A 27,930-nucleotide genomic window follows, 5' to 3' on the forward strand; every position below is an offset into this window, starting at 1 on the left:
CCCCTAAACTTTTGACCGAAGATTGAAGTTGAGACGTTTGGAGGACTGTCGGAGGCTTACAGCAAGGTTTGCGGAAGGAGGTGATGAAACATGGGTTCACCACTACACTCGAAAATCCAAACAAGCCAGTAGGGAATGGTGGAGGAAAGGGGAGGCAGCACCATTGAAAGCCACGACTCAACTGTCAGCTGGCAAGGTTTTTTCAACCCCCCCCCCCTCCCCCAATCAGCAAGGCATTTTGCTAATTGATTTTTTGCATGAGTGACGCACAATCAATGCTGCTTACTACTGCGAATTATTGAACAAGGCGAGAGTTGCACATCACCGCAAAAGATGAGACCAATCAATTCAACCGGTCATCCTCCTCCACGACAATGTGCAACCCCATACTGCAGCTCTAACTGTCTCCAAGCTACAGGAATTGTACTAGATTACACTTGATCATCCTTCTTACAGCCCAGACTTATTGCCCTGTGATTTCCATTTATTCGGACTGCTTAAAGAAGCTCTAAGAGGACAATGATTTGAAGATGACGAGAGTGTGGAAGACTTCATGTGCAACTGGCTGGTAACATGAACCAGTTCTTTTTATGATGAGGGCATCAAAAGCTGCCCATTCACTGGAACAAATGCATTTCCAAAGGAGACTATGTGGAAGAATAAATTATAATTGCCTTGAGTTTTTCAATAAATGAATTTAAATAAAAAATGAAATCCCATTTATATTTGATCCACCCTTGTGTGTCACTCCTGTAAAAATTGAAATCTGGTCATTACTCCATTGATACCTTGTACTTCTTGTAGGAGAATTACAGACCAGTCAGCAAAATCACAGTGTAGCAATGAACATAGTTCTTCAGCCTGTACATACCCCTTCACTTCTGCAATGTGTTGTTGTTTCAATTTCTTCAGATGCTGGTGTGTTACTGCTTTCAGTGACGATTTACCAAGTTCACCAATGAAAATGTCAAAGACAACAGTTTTCTTAATTAGTTTATTTTCCTCCCATGTTGCATATGTGATTTCTGCAGAGTTATCTGCTACATATTCCAGGCCAAGTGTCTGTAAAGACAGTCATCCCTTTCCATGGCAGTCACCACATTCTTGAAACAAACAAGTCTCTCGCATAAAGTCACAGGCTACTAATGACTTCACATGCCCAACTAAGGTGTCATATGTTACGTGTTCCAGTAAGTTCTTCAAAGTTACCACACAAAGTTCAAAATTTGCGCAGTACACACATAAACGGACATCCCTAGGAGGGTGTGGAACTATCCACTTAGGTCATAGTGCATAAACTTTGGATCTTCCAATATGTTAAGTTCTATAATTGCTATTACAAACTGCATAAGTTTCTTTAATATTGCAAGTCATGTATCTCTCCACTTTCACAACTTTTTGACCTTCAACTGTTACAGTAATTGTGTCTTTTTAGTTGGAACTCTGGCAAAAACAGTCCCATTTATCTTCCAGATAAAATGACAGCACTATTTGAACTTGAGCTGCTTCTAAAGGATGACCATAATAGGGATCTGGTCTTCCACAGACTCCTTTTACAGACCTCACATTTCTTGATTTGTCTACAATGTACTTTGATACTGATGGAACATGGTTCAAAATTGTTTTCTTTGAAAATGTCTCTGGAATTATACACTCCTGGAAATTGAAATAAGAACACCGTGAATTCATTGTCCCAGGAAGGGGAAACTTTATTGACACATTCCTGGGGTCAGATACATCACATGATCACACTGACAGAACCACAGGCACATAGACACAGGCAACAGAGCATGCACAATGTCGGCACTAGTACAGTGTATATCCACCTTTCGCAGCAATGCAGGCTGCTATTCTCCCATGGAGACGATCGTAGAGATGCTGGATGTAGTCCTGTGGAATGGCTTGCCATGCCATTTCCACCTGGCGCCTCAGTTGGACCAGCGTTCGTGCTGGACGTGCAGACCGCGTGAGACGACGCTTCATCCAGTCCCAAACATGCTCAATGGGGGACAGATCCGGAGATCTTGCTGGCCAGGGTAGTTGACTTACACCTTCTAGAGCACGTTGGGTGGCACGGGATACATGCGGACGTGCATTGTCCTGTTGGAACAGCAAGTTCCCTTGCCGGTCTAGGAATGGTAGAATGATGGGTTCGATGACGGTTTGGATGTACCGTGCACTATTCAGTGTCCCCTCGACGATCACCAGTGGTGTACGGCCAGTGTAGGAGATCGCTCCCCACACCATGATGCCGGGTGTTGGCCCTGTGTGCCTCGGTCGTATGCAGTCCTGATTGTGGCGCTCACCTGCACGGCACCAAACACGCATACGACCATCATTGGCACCAATGCAGAAGCGACTCTCATCGCTGAAGACGACACGTCTCCATTCGTCCCTCCATTCACGCCTGTCGCGACACCACTGGAGGCGGGCTGCACGATGTTGGGGCGTGAGCAGAAGACGGCCTAACGGTGTGCGGGACCGTAGCCCAGCTTCATGGAGACGGTTGCGAATGGTCCTCGCCGATACCCCAGGAGCAACAGTGTCCCTAATTTGCTGGGAAGTGGCGGTGTGGTCCCCTACGGCACTGCGTAGGATCCTACGGTCTTGGCGTGCATCCGTGCGTCGCTGCGGTCTGGTCCCAGATCGACGGGCACGTGCACCTTCCGCTGACCACTGGCGACAACATCGATGTACTGTGGAGACCTCACGCCCCACGTGTTGAGCAATTCGGCGGTACGTCCACCCGGCCTCCCGCATGCCCACTATACGCCCTCGCTCAAAGTCTGTCAACTGCACATACGGTTCACGTCCACGCTGTCGCGGCAAGCTACCAGTGTTAAAGACTGCGATGGAGCTCCGTATGCCACGGCAAACTGGCTGACACTGACGGCGGCGGTGCACAAATGCTGCGCAGCTAGCGCCATTCGATGGCCAACACCGCGGTTCCTGGTGTGTCCGCTGTGCCGTGCGTGTGATCATTGCTTGTACAGCCCTCTCGCAGTGTCCGGAGCAAGTATGGTGGGTCTGACACACCGGTGTCAATGTGTTCTTTTTTCCATTTCCAGGAGTGTAGTTAAAACTTGCACATTTTTACTGTAGGATGGACAATATTCGACAGCTGAATTGATATTTGTGAAAAATTCCTGGCAACAGTTGCAAGAGTGTTTTGATTCATTTTCTTCTGAAGATGGGATTTCTACTGTGAAGAGTGTGGTCAGTTTTGCTGTAGTGTATTCATCCATAGATTTAGTAATTTCTCTGCATTTTCTTGATGCATAGAGCTTATGACCTTGACTTCACTGACCATGGTTTCTTAACAGCTCCCAACACCTGCCTGCATAGTTGACTGATTCACGGTATTTAATTCCTCCTCTATTGATGCAAAATCTGCATCATCTGCATCATGGGATGCTTCACCTTGTTCAGATACTATCATTGTTGCTATTCTGTCAAAAGATTTAGAACACAAAAAGTCGTCACTGGAAACATCTTCACTTTGAAACAGAGTCTTCAAATGAGAACACTTATTCCCAACCTGAACAAAGTCTGCTTTTTTTTGTTTGTTTTATATATTACTCTTTTATGGATGTGCAAATAGTCAGCACACTTCACTCTCCTGTGGCCCCAATCAGAAGACATTTCAAACAGTCCCTTTCACAAAACACACTGCAACTGTGTCAACTGGCAAATTCCTCACCACACAACAGAACTCACTGGACAGTATCAGATTTCTTAGAAACCTCTTTAGTAAACAAATTAGCACTGAACAACTACAATACAGAAACCAGCAATGAACAACCACGACAAAGAAACTGACAAAAACCACAACAAAGTGTAAGAAATAACTGCAACAATGAAAGTGAAAAGAAATAACTGCAACAAAGACAATAAAATAGACATTGTAACAAAGAAATTAGTAAGAAACAACTTCAGTGAAGACATACATTACCATTGAAAGTTAAAAAAAATTAATTTTTAAAAATAAAACCTGTCCAGCTTAAAAGTGGAAACCCTCCTTTACAGAGAATATAGTACTACAAATCAACAGAAAAAAATCTAACTTTTCTGGACTGGCATTTTTGAAAAAAAAAATTTTCCTGTAAATTACAAAAAATTCAGAAGGTGACAGTAAAAGATCTTTGACAGATATGTCGAAATGGAGGAAACCATTGTAATCATAAAGCAATTATCTTTCCAAAAAAACCTAACAAAAGAACTAGAACTGTTACAGAGATACAGCATTTTAAATTTTTTTCCAAAATTCGCATCTTCAAAATTGTGTTCGCAATGTCATTTTGGATGCCTGTATCTCAGGACAGGAATTATTTTAAGAGAAAACAAAAAAATACGTGTTTCTTTCTTACTCCTGAATTTTAACATATGCTAAATTCAATAACATCTGAGACTACGAAGGTAACCCCCCTGCCTGAAGTGATAAGAATTAATGCCACCCATTACTGCTTTACCTTGTGCAAGGTGATCAACAAAGGATAATGCCCTTTACCTGACAAACGACACTGTCCATATCCTCCCTGGGAAATGAAATCAGAGAACCACAGTCTTCTACTTTACTGTTCTGGTAGCTGTTTCATTTCTGGCGTGTAGAACCGTTGCAGCCACACTATTGGCAGAGAGAGAGAGAGAGGGGGGGGGGGGGGGGGGTGAGCGTGTGTGTGTGTGTGTGTGTGTGGGGGGGGGGGGGGGCGCCTTGAATCAGCAGGTCAAAAGAGCTCAATGTCTTTGACACCATGAATTTGTGCCTGAGGGAGAGGTCGTTACAGGTGCTTTCAGGTGGAAGTGGTGTAAAGATTGAAGGGAACGATCAAGAAAGAGGGTCCAATCATTGCTGCCAATTTGAGCTGCATCTTGGCAATGCACCAAGCGACACCCACTTCATGATCAGTGATCATCTGCCCCAGAATGGCATCGCAGTGCTTCCCCCAGCCAACCTACAGTCCAGATGTGGCCCTGGTGGCATTTTTCCTATTCTCTGAGTGAAGAGAGCCTTCAAAGGTCAACACCATGAGGTCATAACAGATATCAAAAAGTCTTCAAGCTGCTGTTTTAAGAACATTCCAGAAAATGAGTCGCAGGGTACCTTGCAATGAGTGTGCTGACACCCATGGGTGGTATTTTGAAAAATTTGAACTGTTTGTTGCGATATCTTCAACACAATTTTGAATCATCACTCGTCATATAAACCGTCCACAATGAGCACCAGTCTTAATACACTCCCACAGATCACTGGAAATATTACTTCAGTGTCTATACATGACTGTAGCCAGGAATATGCACTCCATCCTGCCAGTTGCAAACATGTTTGGATACCTCATACGAAAGCTATCCGGGAAGTGAAGAACATCAAACATAGTATTCATTTTTGACATTACCAACCTATTCATTTCCGTGCCACTTCGAGATCTGAAAACAGAAATGGGCCAAATTTGGAGAATAAGGTTGGTGGAGAACTATTTTTACACCAAGCTCATATAGTTTTGTTGTCAGAACAGGTGGTGTGGGATTTTTTCCCCCACAGGCAGTGCTTTTTTTGTGCATTTTCACTCTCTTCACCCACATTTTTCATGTTAGTTTCATCCCTAGGTTGTTGTGATTGGTCCACATTCCATTTAAAATTATAGAACAATGCCGGAATTCTTTGAATTATGTGGCAACCTTCCAAATTTGATTTTTAAATAACTTTCCTCAACCTTTTGTTTTCAAGACAATAAATGTGTCCCCTACTGAGCATTTAGATCCTTCAGGTGTCTGAATTTCATCCAGGATATTATGTAACCTGCCATGAGAGCACTACCACCTCAAATTAGTGATCTTCACAGTCTTCCCATCACATCATCATAAATGTTAATGACCAATTCTTCTTGGGAAAGTCTTTGTTGGTCGTCTACAATATACCAAGCCTGTGACTGTCTTACAACCACAGAAAATAATCCATTGTTATTAATTGTTTCCGAGTGCTGGTACAGAGTTTCCATTAATTTGCTTGATCTCATTGCGCATCAGTCACAGATCACTTTATATTAAACAAAAATGTTTCATAACCACGAAACTTAGCATATTTTAACTCTTTATTGCAGTATACGCAATGATAATATTTTTTGACACATTGTAACAGCATACTGCACAGGGACTCTTAATGGACACAATTTTAAAAATGGCTTTGAGCCAGCAACCACACAAATTAAGATTTAACTTGACCAGGTTTTGACACCAACTATGGGTGTCTTCATCAGAAAACCTAAATCAATTGTCTGTAAGGATTGTAATGCCATTAACATAGAGCGAAACCAAGAATAGGTGGTTATTATACCAAACAAATTTATGAGGTGACTATATTGCATGTAACGACACATGAAAAAGATTAATTAGCAAAATGCTCTTATCATATAAAATAGATTCTTAAAATTGTATACAAATTACAAGTATTGGAACTAACATAACAATGGTACTTGCCGGTAAAAATTATAGCTACATGACATACCACACTGTACGTCACTAAGGGCTGTAAGAGGAAACAGGTGCTGAAGGTGGCATCAAGCTAAGACGCTCACAGGTAGAAGTTGCCACAATATGGACATGAAGTAAGTCACTCCTGCTATTAACAACTGAAAAAAAAATCAGCTGCTTACGTTAACAAAAATATTTTAAATAGCCAGTATTATATAAAATAAAAATTTTAACCAGGAGAGTGCGATAGCAGATACTCTCTACATTTTGTGTGAAAATGAATTACAATGTAATAAATGAAAAGGAGAGAAATGAGGTATTTTAGAGTCTTACTCTGAGGAAAATGAAGAGTCAGTTTTAGGCATTTCTAAGTAAGGGCTTTACACCATTAAACAAATTTTTATTAAGTAGCTGCACCTGTTCATTTAGAAGAAAACTGTCATTAAGAGAAAGGTGTTTCAAAATTACTAATTCTTCACGAACATTAAGTATAATGTCTTCCTTTTCTGTGTGCAGGACACTGACATCGTGAAGTTATTTAGGCTTGTGCCCTGTACTTAATAATTTTGCAAGGGAGAATGCACTGGTTCCGAATTATGAATAAGGTTATTTTTCATACAATTATTAGTAGTAAAGTTACATTACAATCGTGTTTGTTTTGGAGAAGACACTAAATCCTGTAAGATACAGGTCCAAAAATAGTTTTTTGTTTTTTAAATATTGTCGATTGTGGTTGGTTTGTATCTATTTTTGAAAATATTGTTTGTTTGTATTGTTTAGCTTGTTTGAGGAAAACAATATTTTTGAGCTACATGGGGACCCCACTCCAGTTTTGCAAAGAGAAATTAGATCTGCTAGTACTGATGCTTAATTTCTACTCAGACTGCTTCATAAAAGACAGCTGATTAATATGAACCCTCAATCCCCAAAGTTACATTCTCAGTTTCAAGTCCACAAAATAGATGATCCGATACACCCGACATAGAAAAGGATGAACAGTGCTTATCATGACCTAGCCAAGTTTGTCAACATCAAGTTTAAAAAAAAAAAAAAATCTTGTCTTTCAAAATAATTATTCAATTTCCAACAATCAAAATCTTGTTAGTAAAATAAAAGACTTACATTGTGATCAAAATATCAAGATCCTATCATTCGATATGAAAAATCTAAACAAACGTATCTGTGCAAACAACTTTAGATATAGTAGAAAAAATATGCAACTTCGTAAAACTGAAATTTCTCATGAACAGATTATTGACTTCATGAATTAATTAAATTATAATCAAATATAACTATTTCAATTTAAATGAACAGCTGTATCAGTAAATTGACAGTCTTGCAATGGGTAATCAATTCCTTAGAACAAATATCTTTTTACAAAATTTTCAGCCATTACTCTAGGCATTCTTTCATAGTACAAATATGTAGATGACATTTTTATTACTTATGGAGGGCCATATTTTGATTACTTACAGAGGACCTAATAGTGGCACTCATCACTTCCGACTCTTTAACAAACTTCTAGAAAGAATTATTTTAACATGTGAACTTGAAAACGAATTTCATCAGTTAAATTATTCTGATCCAACAGTGACAATAGTTGACTACAAAAACTCTTTCAACTTTTTTGCAAAGAAACCTTCACTGATCAAATAGATCCATCCTGTTCGACACACCCTTGTTCTCACAAAAAATTCTTTTTTCATTCTTCCATCCGCTGAGCTGTTTCCACTCCTTCATCTGATGATAATCTCAATGCTGAGATTAATTTGAGAAGAACTATCGCTGTCAATAATGGATACCAACCAACCATAGCAAACAATATTTTCAAAAATAAAACCAATAACAGAATCACCACTGGTGACACTTCTCCTAATAATGAACGTAATGGTACAAAAAAACCTCTTCTATACTACTTTAAGGGCCTGTGTCTTACAGGACTAAATATCTCCTCCAAAACAAATACGATGTAAAGTACCATTTGCTACTAATAATAGTTTGATAAATAATCTTATTCATAATTTGAAACTAGTGCATTCTCCCTAACAAAATTCACATATCTATAAAAGTGAATGCACACATCTGTAACAAGCTGTGATACATGTCCAGCCTACTGCATAGGTCAGACTGGACAAGCAACTGCTATTAGATTTAAAGACCATCTCTTAGGAAAGAAAGATACAGATATAACTTGCTCTTTGCTGATCATTTATTAATTACAGGCCATAAGCCTAAAGAACTTCATGACTTCGGTATCCTGTGAAAAGAAAAAGGTTTCAGACTTAACATCCATACAGAATTAATTTTCAAATGTCTTTCTCTCAATGATAGTTTCATTCTGAAACATTTGCAGCTACTTAATAAACATTTCTTTAATGGTGTAAAGCCCTTACATAGAACACCTAAAACTGACTCCTCATTTTCCTCAGAGCAGACTCTTAAAATACCATCTTTCTCTCTCCTTTTCATTAATTACATAAAATTCATTTTCACAAAAAATGTATAGAATATCTGCTATTGCACTGTCCTGGTTAAAATACTAATACTGGCTGTTGACTTGTGAGATGAACACTTACATCCTCTTTAAAATATATTTGTTAATGTAACAAGCTGATTTTTTTCAATTGTTAATGGATGGCTCGTGTCCACATTGTGGCAACTTCTGCCTCTGAGCATCTTAGTCTGATGCCACCTTCTGCGCCTGTTTCCTCTTACTGCCTTTAGCGGCATACTGTGTGCTACATTAAATAGCTATAATTTTTCCTGTCAAGTACCATTATTATGTCAGTTCCAATACCTGTAATATTTATATGGTTTTAAAAATTATTTTAAGAAGTTACTCTATATGATGAGAGCATTTTGCTCGTAAATCTGTTTTCATCTGTCACTAAATGTGAGAATATTTCTTTGGTATATTAACCATCTATTCTGGGTTTTCCTTTATGTTAACTGATTTTGGTTTTTCAGACGCAGACCCCCATAGTTGGTGTCAAAACAGGGTCAAGTTAAATCTTGTAAATAGTCTTCACAGGTTGCCACCGGGTCACGTTGTGCAAATTCGGCAATATTTCCTCAGAGCAACTGTCTCAACTTCTTCAGGTGGTTCAACCTCACTGGTAGCTAGGTAAGATTGATGGTATCCACACGTCAATGCCCCATTTCTAGAATATGCACACAAAGAATCCACAGGGGCGGAAATCACGCTTGCGCAATGATTAGCAAATAGATGGCGCCATACTCAAATGCCCTCTGTGGAAAATCACAGAGGGGCTCTCCTTCACGTGCGCCATATGTTGCGTTAACTAACAGTGTGGCCAGACATTATTCACTAAAGACCATACTAGACCATGTTATGATGGACCTGTTATCGAAAAATCTTGATTTCCACATCGTGATTTACTAGCAGCCAATCCAGGGTTCCGGGTTGTGCTCAGTTGAAATCCCACATCCATGTATATGAGAGTATCGGCTGTATGGATATGTATCACTTCCCTAATGAAGCAAACCCAGAAGGATGATACCGGGGATAAAACTTCCGTCTTTTCATAAATCATGCAATGTCCTGTACTCAGACAATGTTCCTCAATTGCCGACTTTTCCGACTGACGAAGGTGTGTATGACGTTGATGTTCATTGCAACGTTCTTGTACTGTGCGACATGTCTGGCCTATATATGCCGCCCCACATTGAGAAGGAATCTTGTACACACCACATTTCTTCAGGCCAAGATCATCCTTAACCGAACCCAACTGGTTTCTCAGTTTTGCAGATGGTTGAGAAACACACTTAATGCCATATCTTCTGAAGACTCTTCCGATTCTTGACAACATGGCCAAAATACGGCAATAAGGCCAAAGTGACAGTTTTGTCAGAACACTGTCTTCAAATGTATTTCACTCGACAGGCTTTCAGGATCAGATATCACATGTGCTCTATGAACTAATGTACTATTGCATTTTCCACGATGATGGCAGCTTGTGGCCTGCAGATATAGTTCTGTATGCGTTGGCTTGCTGTAGAGGCTGTTTCCCGAGGTTCCATCTGCTATCCTTCATACAAGAACATCAAGAAAAAGTAAAGTACCATGTTTTTCCACTTCCATTGTGAAGTTTATATTCGGATGGAGCGAATTCAGATGCTGAAGAAATGTAGGCAGAGTATCAAGCCCATGTGGCCACACCAAAAATGTATCATCCACATACTGCACAAAACAAGGGTTTGAGAGTGGCTGACTGTAGTGCTTCTTCTTCTTCAAAGTCCTCCATAAAATAATTGGCCACCACAGGAGACAGAGGGCTTCCCATGGCGGCATCATCCAGTTGTTCAAAACATTGGTCATGAAATAACAAGTATGTTGAAGTGTAAGCATGTGTTTAAATAATGCTACTATGTCCTCCTCAAACTTGTTGCTACAAAGACACAACATCGAAACTTACTATGAGATCCGACAACTGCAATCTAAGAGTTTTCAGGTGCCCTACGAAATCTTCAGAGTTTCGAATATGATGGTCGCGCTTGCCTACAAGAGGTCCCAATAGTGATGTCACATATTTGGCAACAAAGTAAGTAAGTAAGTGCATGAGAGACTGTCCGAGTATGGCACCATCTACCCGCAAATCATTGCACATGCGTGATTTTCGTACCTGCGCTTTCTTCGCGCGCTTTCTAGAAATGAGGCGTCGACGTGTGGATGCCATCAGTCGTACCTAGACACTAGCAAGGTTGAACCATCTGAAGATGTCTGACAGTTGCTTCGAGGAAATATTGTGGAATAAATTCACACAAAATGATCCGGTGGCAAACCCGTGAAGACTATTTACAACATATCTGCTGGGAAAGCTTGAAGAGTCACAAGTTAAATCTTGTTTGCAAACCGTTGGCTGTATTATACAAATCATACTTGACAGACACCTGGCTTCTGCAGGCAGTGTACTATCAGTTGTGCCAACTGAAAAGCCTCACAGAGTGATTCAAACTTACCACAATATTAACTTTTACCCATTTCAAAAAACCACATGTCACCCACCACACAAGGTAGCTACCAATAAAAAAACTGTACAATGTACCTGTTTGAAAGTTAGAAGACACTGGTTACAAGAATTACACTTACTTACAGTGATAATGTCTAACAAAATTTCCTGGTGTTTTATAAAAACACCCTATCTTCATAGAACTGCCTGTGATCCTCCCTGCAACTGGTTCATGTGTTCCCACTAAGAGGATTGCTACTCTTGTGGACAAGTTCTCCACCTGCTCCCTAAATCATACACATCATCTGATACCTCTTTCCGTTACTAATTGCATTCTCATCTCATTTTCTTGTTGTCACCTGCTGCCACTGTACACTAACTTTCTCAGCATTCTGTATGCATCCAATTTCCCTCTTCCCTCTACATAGAGATATAAAGATGACATGCTATATGCACCTACACAACTGCATCCCTTGAAAGGCAATGCCTGTCAACAAAGTTGAGGCAACCGTATGGCACTATCTTCAACTTGTTTATGAGTACTCAACAGAAGTTGGCCCTATGCATCCAATAAGCAAAATATCTCATCTGATTCAGATTCACTGACAATATCTTTATGTACTACATGCAATATTAGGCTTCTGTCCAGTTTTTCCCCGACATCACCATCTCTTCACTTTATTTCATTGGGTTCTCTTCCTGTGTTGAGAGAGACGTTTTACTAAATGATGCCCACCTTTTTTAACTGCTCCTTATATAATTGTAGCTAACACACACACACACACACACACACACACACACACACACACACACACACACACACAACCAGCAACAGTGTGTATACGTAGGCTGTGCGGAGGCATGTACAAAAACACACACACACACACACACACACACACACACACACACACACAGGGAGAGGGAGCTGAAATCACCACTACAATTTAAGTCCTGGATTGCTGTAGTTTTTATGGTGAGAGATTATCTTCCGCGTACTAGTTTTCATATGTAGTAAATTTACAATAATTCAAGGGCATATGCTTAGCTACAAATTTTGATCAGAAGTTCAACAAAAATATATCAAGTAATTAAACATATTTTCTTCCTTAAATTTCAGGATAAAGAATGATTAGTTACCATGCTAAATGATACTTCCGATCCACTGCACTGCACTGACGATACTCGGGAAAAGAAGTTAGAAAAACCACTGCAATAGAAGGAAGGTAGGTTAGAGTTTAACATGTTGTCGACAATGAGAGCATTAAAGACAGAGCACCAGCTCAGTTTGGAAGGATTGGGAAGGAAATTGGCTTTAGCCTTTTCCAAGGAAGCATCCTGGCACTGGGCTGAAACTATTTATGGAAACCATGGAAAACTTAATTCAGGATGGTCATTTGGGGAATGGAACTCTCTTCTTCCTGAACATGAGCCTAGTGCCTTAACCAATGCACCACCTCATCCAGCTGCTTCGATAGAGGGTTCCAGTAAAATGCAAACAGTGTATGTTAATCACATTACATATGACAATCTGGCAAGAGAGAAGAAAGGGCTGGGGGCAAACAGGAATGTTAAGGGATTAAGCGGGAATGTGGGACAAGGTAATGTAGGTAATTGAAGTCTTTTCTTTTCAAACAATGGAAAATCCAGGATGGGAAGTAACAATATTGTGAAAAGGATAGCTGCTGCTCATCATATAGCAGAGACGCTGAGTCGCATATAGGAACAAAATGACTGTCACACAATAAGGTTTTGGCCAACAAGGCTTTTGACAAAGGACTTGTTGGCCGAAAGCTTATTGTGTGACAGTCTTTTTATTGTGCCTATCTGTGACTCAGCGTCTCTGCTATATGGTGAGTAGCAGCTATCCTCTTTATAATAATTCTCTTCTTTTTGTATATAAAAGAACATTATATTCTGAAAGTTAGACTTTGTTTCACTACTGTCCATATGTGTACATGTTGTCATAAGGTAGGCTAACTTAAGTTTTACCTTTATTTGATTGTAATTTTGTCTTGTGAGGCCAACCTTTTGTTGTGACATATGTAGAAATTCAAACAGAATTGTACAACACAGAGATTAAGATCACAAATTGGTAAGGTATTATAAATCAGATATCTGAGACTAATTTACTACGTATTTCAACAGGAAGGAAAAACTTAATCTGATAAATTAATGGACTTACTAATAAAGTAAACAGCACTAATTGATCCGATGAATGAAATTACAGACTCAATTTGGCACAACTTTGTTGTCTCTTATTTTGGATGACGTGTTGTGATAATTGACACACTTGAATAAATGTATCACAGAGTTCTTGCCATGTCATATTTGTCAATCTTGAGCTTTCGAGAACTTCCTCTGCCATCATTATCAGGAGATTAGACTTCAGTAGACTGCTATGTATTTTAGTTGGCCGACTTCATGGAAACTTCAATTTGGCCGACTGAAATCTAACCTCCTGTCATCGAAAGCTTGAGGTTGACCTATCTGATGCTGCAAGAATTCTGTGAAGTATTTATTCAAACAGTTAAGTTATTCTCATATATTTACAGGTTCAAAGCATCGTAAGTAATCATTTTTCAAATGCAGTAAATGTAAGATAATTTGAACAGATATCTACACCTGACAATGCCCCAGCAGCACAAAACTAAATGTCAGGCAGAACATTATGTCTATGTTCAAACGCCACCAAGAAAGTGCAATATCTATAAGTCAGTCAAGAACCCTTGTTTCGACTATGGATAGTTTCACAATTTCTTCAGTGATCAACATTCTGCCCTGAAAGCACTTTTGGCTCAAAGTTTATGAGGGTGTTCTCTCTAATTTCTCACGAAGCCTAGTGTCTGGGATTGTAGCTGAATTAGCAACCACAGACAAGACCTTCAGATTCTCACATGAAAAATGAGTTACTGGAGGCTTACTGACTGAAGTTAAATGTTTTGTTCTTTGCATCTACATTGAAAGTGGTATATTTAATGATATTTGGTGTTTTATGACTGAAATAGTGTATTACTAATGGTGCAAGTAATTTTCTCGTCCGTCTGAGATTTTATACTTTTGTGATATCCCTATATGGGAATATGCTACTGTTAGTACAGGTGCAGGCTGATGGCAACAACTGCTGCATGCTTCAAAGAGTAATCATCTGAGATTTTTCTTGTAGAATAAATTGTTATTGTAAGAAATTACTTAAGAGAGAGGACTGAAATGGAATATTAATGAGGAGCTTGTGCTTCCATGATTAATATTCTCATGTAATAAAAATGTAAATCGCACACCACGAGGAGTTGTTATAGATAAGGTTCTACCATTCTACACAACAATGGTCACCACAGAACACAGAGAGTTAAAAGTGTGCATCTCGTCAACTTCCAAGTCTCTGAGACTGCGAAGTCTGTATCCAGCTAGAAGTAGTTGAGCCCTCTCGGGATTACATATTGTGCAGAAAATTATGTAGACCACCAACAAACACAACCAAGAAGGAAATATATGACTGAAAACAACAGAAAATATTCTGCAGTGTATTTTGAATTACAACGATCAGAATCTTGTACATCAGAGAGTATAAAATCTGAATACAGGTCCGAAGCAATAGAAACTATGACTGCACTGTGAAGAAAAAGAAAAGACCAATTTGCTTGAAGGTTAAATCAGTTCAAAATACTGCTGCGTCATTGATTTATTTATAGAAAATATTAAAAAATGATTAACTTTTAGCAACTAAGCTACATTTGATGTTACTTAAAACTACATTAACATTTTTCTACAACTGATTTCTGAAAGGAACACTTTGGCTTTATATACTCCTAGCTGTGATGATATTCTCACTAACTAACATCATTTCCGCACATTACCTTCACTGCGAACAGATACTAACTATAACCTGTCAGCTCTATGGACTCCATTTGGTTTGGGTGTCAAGTCACTTTGCAGTAGCTGTGTGAAAATCGTGCAGAGCACATGTAAACGTGATTTAGAACAGGATAAAATTATTAAAATTTTGGTGACTAACCAAATTTACAAAGCTATTATTAGTGAATCTAGTAGTTGTCAGGATACAAAGTGACAAGCAATAAGTGACAAAGACAAGCCATTAGAGAGAGAGAAAAAAATTGTCAGACTGGGGAAGGTTAGGAAAGGTTGGTTGATTGGTTGTTGGAGTTAAAGGGGCTGAACTGCGAGTTCATCAGCCCCCTCATCCATCATATATGTATCAAACTAGAAATAACCCTTGGAAGAAGGCTATAAATGTCAAATCATGGGAAGCCTGATTGTAAGCAAGATACAATAAAGACAGAGATAAAATCAAGGAGTAGGAGGAGGAGAGAGAGAGTGGGTAAGGTGAGCAAGCTGCTCTGCCCAGAATGAAGTTGATGTCTCTGAAGCACGGTAAGCGGTGAGAGCTGCACACACTGCATCTCACCAGCAGAATCTCATTCTCCGTTGCACCAAGAAAACAATCAGCACAGAAAGATGTTGCAATTTAGGAAAGAAAAAACATTAAAAACAGCAAATATAAATGAATAAGGAGAATATAACTATGAGAAGGGTAGTGGCCAGGCCGGACCACCAAGCAAGAGCCACCACGGGACCCATAAGTCAGACCAGGCGAGGGGTGGTGCCCCTCCAACCCCTCAGGCGGTCAATGAGGCCAAAGTGCTCCACCCTACCAATGAGTAGAAACCACCTTTGCAGGTGAAACGTAAACCCAGGTCAGCCACGTTGGCGGTATCTGCTAGCACCAGAGGTAGCATGTCAGCAAGGTTTTCGATGCTACGAAGCAGCCAAATTTGGGCAGTCTAGTAGGAAGTGGGACACCGTCAGGCGGGCACCACATCGGAAGTAAACTGAGTCCTCACATCGAAGCACGTGGCTGTTGGTCAGCCAAATGTGGCCAATGCATAGTGAACAAAGAACAGTGGATTCTCTGCAAGAAGCATGAAGGAAAGACTGTCACAGGGTTGTGGTCTCCTTCATTACCCACAGTTTGTTACAGAACGCCTGGGTGAACCATTCCCAGTTCCAGACATCCAACAATTGATGGCATAGAGATGTCCCAAGGTTCAATTCTCGGATCCATATTTCCAAAATTGGTGTTCTGGTAGCCAACTTCAACAAGCGGTCAGCATGTTCATTCCCAGAGATTCCAATGCATCCAGCAGTCTAAACAAAGACTACTTGCCATCCACCTTCATGGAAGTCAGAAAGACAATCCTGTATAGTCGTAACTAATGGGTGATGAGGGTAGCACTGATCTACAGCCTGAAGGCTGCTCTGGGAGTCACTGCAGATTAGAAGCATCTTGCCGGTGCAAGAACGAGCGTGGCTGAAGGCTTGTTTGATGGTCACCAATTCGGCAGTTACAACACTGCATCCATTCGGACGCAGTTTGTCCATCGGCTGTTGAGACATCAGTAGATACCATTTCCAAACCTGGAAATACATCAAGGACAGCCAGGAACAGGTGTGAAACACCACAGGTTCAACTAAATCTTTCAGTCCAAAGAATAAATCAAGATCTATTTGTGGTCAGGGTACACATCAAGGTGGCATACGTGACTGTTCTCCATCATGAGATGACAGTAGGGGAAGTTGGGAGTTCAGAGCAGAGACATAGTAGTCGAATTGCAATTGTGACCTCAGTTCTGGGTCTCTGTTGTGGCAGGTGGACCAGGTGGACCTCCCAACTAGAAAAAAGGACATGGTAGTTTGGATGCCTATGGGAGCTGCGAACATGAAGAGCTTAATTGAGTAGCTGTTGTTGGTGACTTATCTGTGGTAGAGGGACTCCAGCCTCCACGAGCAGGCTGTTCACAGAGCTAGCTTGACAGGCTCCTGTTGCAAGACAAACCCCACAATTATGTATCAGGTCCAGAGAGTATAAACACAATGGTTTATCAGGTCCAGTGATCTAATACTGGAGGTGATGCCGAACCATATGCCAGACTCCCATAATCAAGACGGGACAGGATCAGGGCTTTGCAAAGCTGCAAAAGGATAGTGCAGTCTGCACCCCAGCTGATGTTACTAAGGCAGTGAAGGGTATTATGATGCAGCCAGCACCTTTGCTTAAGTTGGCAAAGAAGGGGAAGCCACGTCAGACAGGCATCAAAGAACAGTCCCAAGAAACAACAAGTCCACCACATCGAGACGGTGCCATCGACACTTAGCAACAACCACACTAGAGGAGCAACAGTAAAAGCAAAAATCATCAGCATACAAGGAGGGTGATACCAAAGACCTCACAGCTGCTGCTAGACCATTTATAGCCAGTAAAGAGTGTGGGACATGTAATACAGAGCTCTGCAAGACCCCATTCTCTTGGATGTTTGGAGGGTGGGGGCGTTACTGTAGGCAAAGCCAAATTGAACCCAAAAAGTAAGATATGACAAGAAGTTTTGGACAGAAATCTGAAGTGCGACCCAGAGACCCAATTCATGTAGATAGTGAGTATCTGGTGTCACCATGTGATGTTAAAAGCCTTTTGTAGGTTGAATAAGACAGCAATAAAGAGTTGACAACAGTCAAAAGCTGTCCGGATGGCAGACTCCAGGCAAACCAAATAATCAGCAGTGGAACCGCCCTGAGAGGAAGCCAGAGGGGCCAAGACTCAAGGAGCCAACACAGCTGCCAACTCCCGATGCGTTTAAGTAACTTACAGAGAACATTAGTGAGACTAATTGGGTGACAACTGTCCATCTCTAGGGGATGCTTACTTGGTTTCAGTACCGGGACAATAATGCTCTTGCTCTATGGAGATATAGTTGAAGATAGTAAAGATGATACTGACAATCCACTGATTGATGTTTGAACATTTGGACATGGATGTGGCCTAGCTCTGGGACTGTACAGGGCACAGTGCAAGGACACTGAAGAATTCCCACTCACTGAATGGAGCATTGTAGGGCACCTGCCAGTGAGTAGTGAAAGTTAAGTGCAGTCGCTCAATCCACTACTTAAGGACATGAAAGGCAGATTGATAGTTCTCAGATGCAGAGCCTCTAGTACAATGCAGAGGGGTGGGGGGGGGGGGGGGGGAGATGTGTATGTGGTCCAATGGCTAAAACGTAGGGTTCCCAGCATTCTTGCTTCCATCATTTGATTAAGTGGTGGACCCAGGTAATGGAACCGTTTAAAGGCAATAAGGTGTTTGATTGATGGATACTGCTTATGGCGATGGAGAGCCCACTTACGATCTCTACTGGCCTCGGTGATTTTTGACATCCATCAAGGTAATATCTTCCAACGGAGGGGGGGAATCGCAAAGAGTTGGGGATCGCTAAGTTGGTTGCCGACAGAATGGCTTCTATTGCTTTCTGGACAACCTCATCAATGCCTCCATTTAGTGGGGAACTCAACGACAGCGGAAGTCACAGCATCCCAGTCAGCACTGTGGAGAGCCCATCTAGGCGGGTGCCCAGGGCCCATCTAGGCGGGTGCCCAGGGGAGTGACAGGTAGATTGGGACGTGATCGCTACCATACCCATCATTGTGGACCCCCCAGTGGATGGATGGGAGAAGACCAGAGCTGTAAATAGAAAGATTAATGGCTGAGTAAGTCCCACGAACCACACTGAAGCGTATGGAGGCACCAGTACTGAAGAGACAGAGGCTGTGATCTGCCAGCGAGTTTTCGATGTCTTTACCATGGCCAGTGATCGTGGTTCCACCCCAGAAAGGATTACAAGCACTGACGTCTTCCAAGATTACAAAAGGTGGGGAGCGCCGAGAAACCAATGCAGACAAGACATTCTGAGGCACTCTACCACTGGGAGGGAGCTAAACTTTACAGATGATAAAATCCTGCAATGCCTCCAAAGTTGTAAGAAGGGATCCAAGTTCACTATATACAAAGTTCAGAACGTATGGGTACAATTCCACCTGACAACCTACCATACCTGGCATAAATTCTTAAAATATCCCCAATAGGCATGAAGGGCAGGGGTACGCATTGCTGGAAACCAAACTTCCTAAGGGTAACATAGAAAGCTGGGGAGGAGCTTAAGGGATGCTGTAGCTCAGAAAGGTTGTGTGTGTGTGTGGGGGGGGGGGGGGGGGGAGGGCCTTGAATTCCACAGGAGAATTGCGCTGTTGGTATACAGTGGGGGCATGAAGGGATCAAGGAGGCAGGTTATGCTCCATGGTCATTCATCTGCTGCCAATGGTTGAGAGGGTACAGTATTAAGACACATAGGTTCTGAGACACATTTTGTGGTGTGATCTGGTCCCAAAGTACCCCTTCCTGGCTAGGGAAGTCAGATGATGGTGATGCATCTCCAGCTGAGGCATGGGAATCAGCGTCCTTAGTGGGTGGGGAACCATTGCTCCCAAAGCGGGTGTGGGGGGAAGTACCCAACCATAAGCAAGGAAGACATGTTTGGGCGGCCCTGAGGGTACACTGTAGGACATACAGGGTGTCCCATTTATTTTGAGCACCCTAAATAACTGTTTGTCCAGATGCAAATTACAAAATGTTTCAAGCAAATGTTCTTTAGCCTTCAGGGGGACATCAATTAGCATGATTACCTTTGTTGTAGCTTTGCTTTTTACAAAGATATGAACAGCGGTATGACTTTTTTAAATGACACCCTATATTATTTATTCGATAATTCATTTCCTCTCCTAAAGACCCATTAAAAAATGTATCACAGTGTACCATTCACTGAAATACAGCGTTATTAATAATGTAACACAACACTGACTTTGGCCCGGGATCAAAAACTTGTCCACTTGCTGGAGGTTTCAGAAAACAAATGAAAACCAAGAAAAATCGTAACAAAAAATTGACTTTGACTCTCCTGTACTATTGCCCAGGAGTAGAACATTCAAAGGTATTCAAAGTGGTGACCCTGGACACTGATACACTGGTGCACTCATTAAATGAAAGAATTATTTACTGCTTCCAGTGTTGCCTGCTGAAGAGAATTACAAGCAAGCACGATACGTTCCTGCATGTCCTCTGGTGTTGTTGGAATATCACGATAGACATCTTTAATGCATCCCCAAAGGAAAAAGTGCAGAGGATTTAAATCAGGAGACCTAACAGGCCATGTTACTGTTCCTCCTCGACCCATCCACCGGGCAGGATACCTTTGGTTCAGAACAGGATGTGCACGCAAGGGTTTAAGTGCTGGAAATCCATCGTGTTGATACCACATAAGCATTCTGGTTCTTTGTGGCACTTCATCCACAAGAGGAGGAAGAATTTGTCTGAGGAAGTTGGCATACAATGTGCCGTTTAGACTACCACTGATGAAATAAGGGCCAATAATTGTAGTTCCAAACATCCCACATCAGACATTAACTCTCGACTCACGCTGATGTTCCACCTGCCTAAGCCATCGTGGGTTGTCGCTGGACCAATAATGCAAGCTCCTTGTTTGAGAAGGAACATTCATTGGTAAATAGAACATTGGAGAAGAAGATCGGGTTAATGAGGATTTGCTGCTGAGGATTTGCTGCTGTGCCCACTGACATAGAAATGCCAATCTCGTGTTCAAGCTGTTGTGTGCTCACACGTGGATTCATAGCAACAGAAGTGAGAAAAGTAACTTCGGCAGCTTTGTCTGTGTGAGTACTACAATGATTGCATTGTCGTGGGTTGAAACTTCCAGTTCCCTGAAGCGTCGCAACAAGACGAGAAAACATCTGTCAGGAAGATGGGTTCTTGTCAGGATATCGCTCTCTATACCATTCCACTGCCTGCGTAGCATTTCGTCTACCTTCAACAACAACAATAAAAGAAACGTTATGTTGATGCAATTTGTAGGAAGGACAGCCTTTACTGCATGCCTACTCTACACAACAGTATTTAAAAGGACTAAACTATTGTACTAAATGTACCTGTACATAAGAAAACAGTACTGCAATTACTATTCTGCTAACTTACATTCCCCATAGATGAGTAGCATTTCCACCTTCTCTACATTGGTGTACATGCCACTCACACAATTCTTCAACTGACGATGGTTGACGGAATGACGGGTGTGCATTCTACTGATGTTTACATTTGTCCTCTGTCAATGTCAGCATGTGGATGTGTTCCATTACCCCAAGTACCTGCACTAAGTGCAGGGAGCGTCAATGTCAAAGTTGTGTTATGTAATTAATAACGTCGTGTTTCAGTGAATGGTACACTGTGGTACATTTTTAATAGGTCTTTAGGAGATGAAATGAATTACCGAATGAAAAATACAGGGTGCCATTTAAAAAATCATACCACTGTTCATTATCTTCGTAAAAAACAAAGCTGCAATGAAGGCAATCATGCTGATTGATGTCCCCCTGATGGCTAAAGAACATTTGCTTGAAACATTTTGTAATTTGTATCTGGACAAACAGTTATTTAGGGTGGTCATGATAAATGGGACACCCAGTAAAATGGAGGAGAGGACCACTGGCAGAGAGGTTGACATCACACCTATGGCATAAGATTTTTTTTTTATGCGTGCAGGATAAAGACGTTTAAACTTTTTCTTTGCCTCTTGGTATATCAGCCTGTTCAAAGTCTTCTATTCTTGTATTTCTCTCTCTCTGAAAGACAGTACAATCTGGTGAACAGGGAGAATAGTGCTCTCCACAGCTGATGCAGACGGGAGAAAGGACACAAGGAATGTTCACATGCAACAGTCATCCACAATCCCCCCAGACTGGGCTGGCATCACAATGCCAAGACATGTGCACGAATCACGTATTTGAAGCACGCATGGGAGGGGGGACATAGGTTTCATGTCACATCGGTATAGCATCCATCACTTTTCAGGCAAAAAATCACCCTCAAAAACCAAGATGAAGGCCCTGGTAGCAACCCTATTGTCCTTTGACTCCTTATGGACATGACGGACAAAGCATACAACCTGCTGCCCCAAATGTCATATAGCTCATCATCATCAGACTGCAAGAGGTGGTCACAATGGAAATTATGAGCTGAACCATGTTTCGAATATTATGGGGAGAGATCATCGGAATGTAACCCAGCTTGTCACAAGCAAGCAATGCTCATGACTGGGCAGGGGTGCTGTTTTAATCGAACTGACCCACTCTTCACTTTGGGGAATACTGCGGACTTCCCAAACTTGTCCTCTATAGTCTCTACGAAGAATAAAGGCACTGTGGCCCCATCTGTCCTTGTACAAACCTGGTATTGGGGGACCATTTCTCTGCTTGTTACTCAGCCCTAGGTTCCTCCCATCGCCTAGCCAGCAAGGAAAGATTTTGGGGTCGTATCTCTCACTGTGTTGAACGAGTTCTTTCCTTCTGAAGAGATTGCTGTGTCTGTATGACCACCAGTGGAAGAAAGCTTCATATGCTTCGGATGCAACTAATCTGCCATGGTGCACCCACTTCAAATGGGGGCTCTCCCAAGGCACCAACAGTGCGACCCCTGTCTAGTCATGAGGCTACTACCATGGAGGTATCTGACAAACTGCTGAACCCAAACAAGATGCCTATTGTGCTGGATTTGGGGCATACTACCTTACTGGAAAGGAAGGGTGCTAACATGAAAAGTCACAAATTGCAACAGGCACCACAATGAGCGACCTTCTCTGCATGTTTGCATGATCCCCATTTCTGAAAAATTAAATAAAGTGGTGGCAACTAAACACAACTATGGAGATCATGTATTTATTAATGAATAGGTGTAGAGAGCACCAGAGGTGAAATGGAAAAGAATAGTGGAAGTATAGGCTTGCAGCACATAAAGGGAATTAGTGCTGCAAAGGCTGGGGCCCTGTGGTAGCTAAGAGTTGTGAGCCTTCTAGCCCTCTCGGAGGAGGAGGGAGGAAATAAGTTATACTTTATTTTTCTTCAAAGGAATCATCATGGCATCTGTCTTACAAGAACCATAGAAAACCTACATTTGGAAGGCTGAGTGGGGATTGGACCTACAATCCTCCCAGAAGCAAGTTCACTTTTTCTTGCCAATGCGCAGCCTTTCTTGGTGTTGTCACGATAACACAGATAAGTAAAACACTACCAGATAATCAGAAATTTATGGTTATAATAATGGGAACAAAGAATGGAAAGAGAGGAGAAATTTTTGCAGTTCATCACAAATTTGAATTCACGTTGGTAGTGACGTTCAGATGGACTTCACAGATGAGGTTTTGGGGAATATTTTTAAAATGCTTCTGGCATCAAGATTTAGGAACTCATCATCAAAGATACAAAAACATCAACCATTTCTGCTGGTGCGTTCTAATCTGAAGGTTCAGTGACAGGCTAGAATCTGGAATGCCACAACTGCATAAGAAAAAGTAGCTGATTGGGAACCTGCTTTTTCGTGGCGATGTGGAACTACACGAAGTAATGGGAAGACATTTCTTGTTTCTGTGACCCAAACACTGCTTCAAAGAGAACCCACTGCTCCAACATACAGGCATTTTTGTCAGAACATTGCATGATGACAACATGGAAAAAGTGGCTTCAAGGAAAGGAACAGTCCAAAAGTACTTGTATTTGACTATAACAAGCATATGGCAGCTGTTTATAAGAATGAGAGACAGCTTGCAAACTATACGACAAAATGAGGAACGTATCCACTAGAAATCTGAATGGATGTTTGAATGTGCACACAACATTCTACAAGAATTATGGGTGATTATGGAACTGGAATTTCTGCTCACAATGCAGGAAAACTTGTGATCTGTAGAAGTGCAGATTACTCCAAACAAATATACTCCAAACAAATACCAACCAAATTCACTCCTACAAAAATGTTTCCTACCTAACATGGAACATCATGAATTATCTTTCAAGACAGTGTGTGGGGTGAACTGGAGCTAAAGAAATATGTTTTACATTTGTTGTAATGATTTTTGCGTACACTTTTTTGATTGAATCCAATAAATGGACAAACATCTAGTACTTTAAAATGAACACTTATGCTTTATTCATTTACATAACACTTTTATTCTGCATGTACAAATGCTATTCCTTTTTGAGATGAAACACTGCTTCACTTTTCTTTCAGCAGCTCTAAACTAACAACAGCCAGAGAGATTTCACTGCCTACATGGAAAATACACAAGAGTAAAATGTTTCAATTTTAACACACACTTTTTGTGCTGTTGCTATCAAGTTTACCACTGCTTCTTCTCCACAAGGCAGGGTAACTGCATTTTATATGTGGGGTTATGATTACAATTCATTCATTTATGTATCATGTTCCTTCAAGCATGTGGAAAGACTCAAGTTACACATAAATAGAAACTACCACTTCAGGCAACTTCTGTTAAGTACACTAAAAACAAATTATGACCAGTACCTAATCTACTTACACTGATAATTATGAGAATTACTGTCAGACTGCTTGTGCAGTTTATATCAAATATGTCAGATTGAGCACTTAGATAACTTTACACAGAACACCATTTTATGCATGTACAGGCTGAGTCAATGAAGAGGGTTGGTGGGGTTGTTTTGGGGGAAGAGACCAAACAGCGAGGTCATCGGTCTCATCGGATTAGGGAAGGATGGGGAAGGAAGTCGGCCGTGCCCTTTCAAAGGAACCATCCCAGCATTTGCCTTGAGTGATTTAGGGAAATCACGGAAAACCTAAATCAGGATGGCCGGACGCGGGATTGAACCGTCGTCCTCCCGAATGCGAGTCCAGTGTGCTACCATTGCGCCACCTCGCTCGGTAGTCAATGAAGACTTTACAATTTTGGATGATATAGAAATTTATTGAGATAACTTGCCCTTTTGTAGCAAACAACCTCAAGTTTCACATAATAGTGTCAAGTTTATTTTGGTTTGATGTGACTGCCATTTCTCATATGGCAAACATCCCAATGTTAATAAATTTCTTCCCACATCTGTTGCAGTAAATCAGATATAACTTGTGCAATGGCAGCGTAGATTTAATTTTTCAGGTGGACTAAGCTGTTTCATGGGGGGGGGGGGGGGGGGGTGTCTTCACTGAAAATCCAGAGAAAGAAATCTCTTAGTGTGAAGTCTGGGGAGCGAGGTGGCCAACCCACCGACCTGGGAAGCAATTATTGTGGAAACTTTGAAATTTCTTCAGGAAATGAAGTGGTGCATTGTCTTGCTGCTAGTAAACCATCCCATCTCTGTCATCATCACTGATCTGTGGAATTAAAAAATTTTCAAGCATATCCAGATACACAATACCTGTGACAGTTTTCTCCACGAAGAAGAAAGGGCCATACACGTTCAGTCTGCTAAGAGCGCAAGAGTAATTTGTAGGCCTCCTTAGATGTTCTTTAGCGTATTCAGTGCAAAATCTATGCCAAACATTTGTTGCAGAGTTCGTTTCATGAAATCAAAACACACACAGAGCACATTCCGTACCACTGAAAACAGCCATTTTAATTGCGCACTTTGCTGGCACTCCTGGTGAAAGAATGGGATACTGACACACCATGTGAATCAAACTTGACATTGTATGCTTCAAAATGACACATCCCTCATTTCTGTAAGTTACCTCCATAAATTACTATACCATTCCAAAGCTGTAAGTCCTTTTGGACTCACCTTGTATAGCGACAAAGTTGAAGAAAAACCTTTTAAATTAGACTCAAGTGAAATTTACATTCCAAAACCCAAATATTTTGATTAGGTACACCTTTAATTTGTTTTTGAGCATCTGAGGATTTTCGATTTCCAGCCTTGTAATATACAGGTAATCTGTTATATGTTTTTTTACTGTATATTCTGAACCCCACACAGGGACACACATTCTATATGGAAATTATTTTTACTTCTAGTAACATGGTTGTGAATTTTGTAGTTCATCGTAAATTAGTTCTTATAGGTAACCGGAAATAGTATTAGGGTGCAAATGATTCGTTTTCCTGAAGAGGCTTTGCAAGATGTTTGGCTATGAACTTTATATAGTATTCTTACAGCATGCACCTGTTGTAAAAATATTTTCCTGGTCTCAGCTGTGCTGTCCCAGAGAGTTACGTCATAAGATAGAATTAAAAAAAAAAATTATTCCATAGGGCAGTATTGAGTGGAAGTGTGTAAAATATGCTAGGAATCCAGTCCGCAAGTTTAGCACAATGCACAGAAGGCAAAGTCAGCTCATAGTTAATTTATCCACGAGTTTGTGCCACTTCAGTTCATTATTGACCTGGGGCCTCATACATTGTGTGACCATCGATTCCACTCGGGGTTCCTAAGTAATTTTTATTTGTTGGGAATTGCATAATATGAATCTTCGTAAGATTATAAGCTTATCCGTTTCCTGGGAACTTGTAATTCTGTACCATTATTCTCCTGGCTGTGTCTGCTATGGTTGTTTTTTTTTTAACTCAACAACATTATACTTACATCATCAGCAGCCATCACAATTTAAGAGTCCTACAATCTTACAGGCAAATAATTTGCTTATGTTAAAATAGGAGTGGGCCAAGCAACGTATCTTGTGGGATACCATATTTTACTTTTCCCCATGCTGACTTTGGTCTTATTCCTGTGGTATCTTTTCTGCATTCTATCGCCGTGGCTCCATCAATGTACTGCTGATACCAGTTGGCAACATAGTAGAAAATACCAAGAGAGTAATTTTTCTTGTTTGGTTCTTACAGAACTGGAAGAATATGGAAGCCAAACAGAGCTGTTTTGTCAGAAAAGTAATTCACTGCTTTCTTACAAGCTATCTTCTACAACAACTTTGTTAGTGTGTGAAGGAAGGAGTTTTGGCTGAAATTAAAGGCATCTTGCTTATTTCAGTGTTTATAAATGGTTGCTATTACTACATACTTCTGATTTTTTAAAATTAAATATGCCTTTACTTGTTGACTGATTACAAAGGTAAGTTAAATGAAAGGGGGATGGGAGGTTTGAAATCCTACCGTTATTGCTTTTTGGTGCCCTAATGATCACACTCTTTAATGGCTGATTTTGCAAAAGTGACGTCTGCACATCGATTACCCAAAGTTTTCCATGGCCCATCTTTTGTCCTTGTATTTTCAGCTACTGTTAGCACAAATTCACTGATTTTTTTTAGTTAACGTTTTGAATTTAACTTCATCTATCTCATTACTAAGCACTACTGTCACCAAGAGTTGAATATCAGGAGCTGCATTACTGAGTTTAATCATTTTATACTTACTAATGTTCTAAATTGCCCTTAGCGAACTTCTTTCCTTTGTTCATGCAGTAAACTCACTCTGAATAATGTGACCATAGAAAATTTTGCTTTTGTCTTCCTAGCTAAACCTGATTGATGGGGGATGTTTCACTGCTGACATCTGACTTTCTTGGTCAAATAAAGCAGTATGGGGCTCTTTATCTACTTTATGAAAGACAGCTGGATTAGAAAGAAATTATCAACTGCTCTTTTTACTTGTATTCTTACTGGGTACATTACTTTGGGCTACAAACCAAAGCTGATATCATCAGCAGTTCAAAGTGTCCTTGATAAAAATTGTTCCGAGAGGGAACTGCTCCATCACAGCTTTGTTTAGCCTAGTGGAAGACAGCCACGACTAACTCAGCAGACAGCTGCGACAGCATAAGAAGC

The 27,930-nt window shown here is 40.9% G+C and overlaps 1 protein-coding gene across 4 annotated transcripts in view; it reads right to left on the reverse strand.

The window, feature by feature from the left end:
• Positions 1 to 27,930, reverse strand: part of LOC126161782 (uncharacterized) — a 207,371-nt gene that overhangs the window by 6,087 nt on the left and 173,354 nt on the right. The window contains exon 10 of one of the 4 annotated variants that reach the window (XR_007534954.1): positions 12,576 to 12,645. The exons of the other annotated variants lie outside the window; for them this stretch is intronic. The gene's annotated coding sequence lies outside the window, so the exon portion shown is untranslated. The remainder of the gene's footprint in view (positions 1 to 12,575; positions 12,646 to 27,930) is intronic. 4 annotated transcript variants of the gene reach the window in all.

The sequence above is a fragment of the Schistocerca cancellata genome, chromosome 2, assembly GCF_023864275.1.
Source record: "Schistocerca cancellata isolate TAMUIC-IGC-003103 chromosome 2, iqSchCanc2.1, whole genome shotgun sequence".
Classification (NCBI taxonomy): Eukaryota; Metazoa; Arthropoda; class Insecta; order Orthoptera; family Acrididae; genus Schistocerca; species Schistocerca cancellata.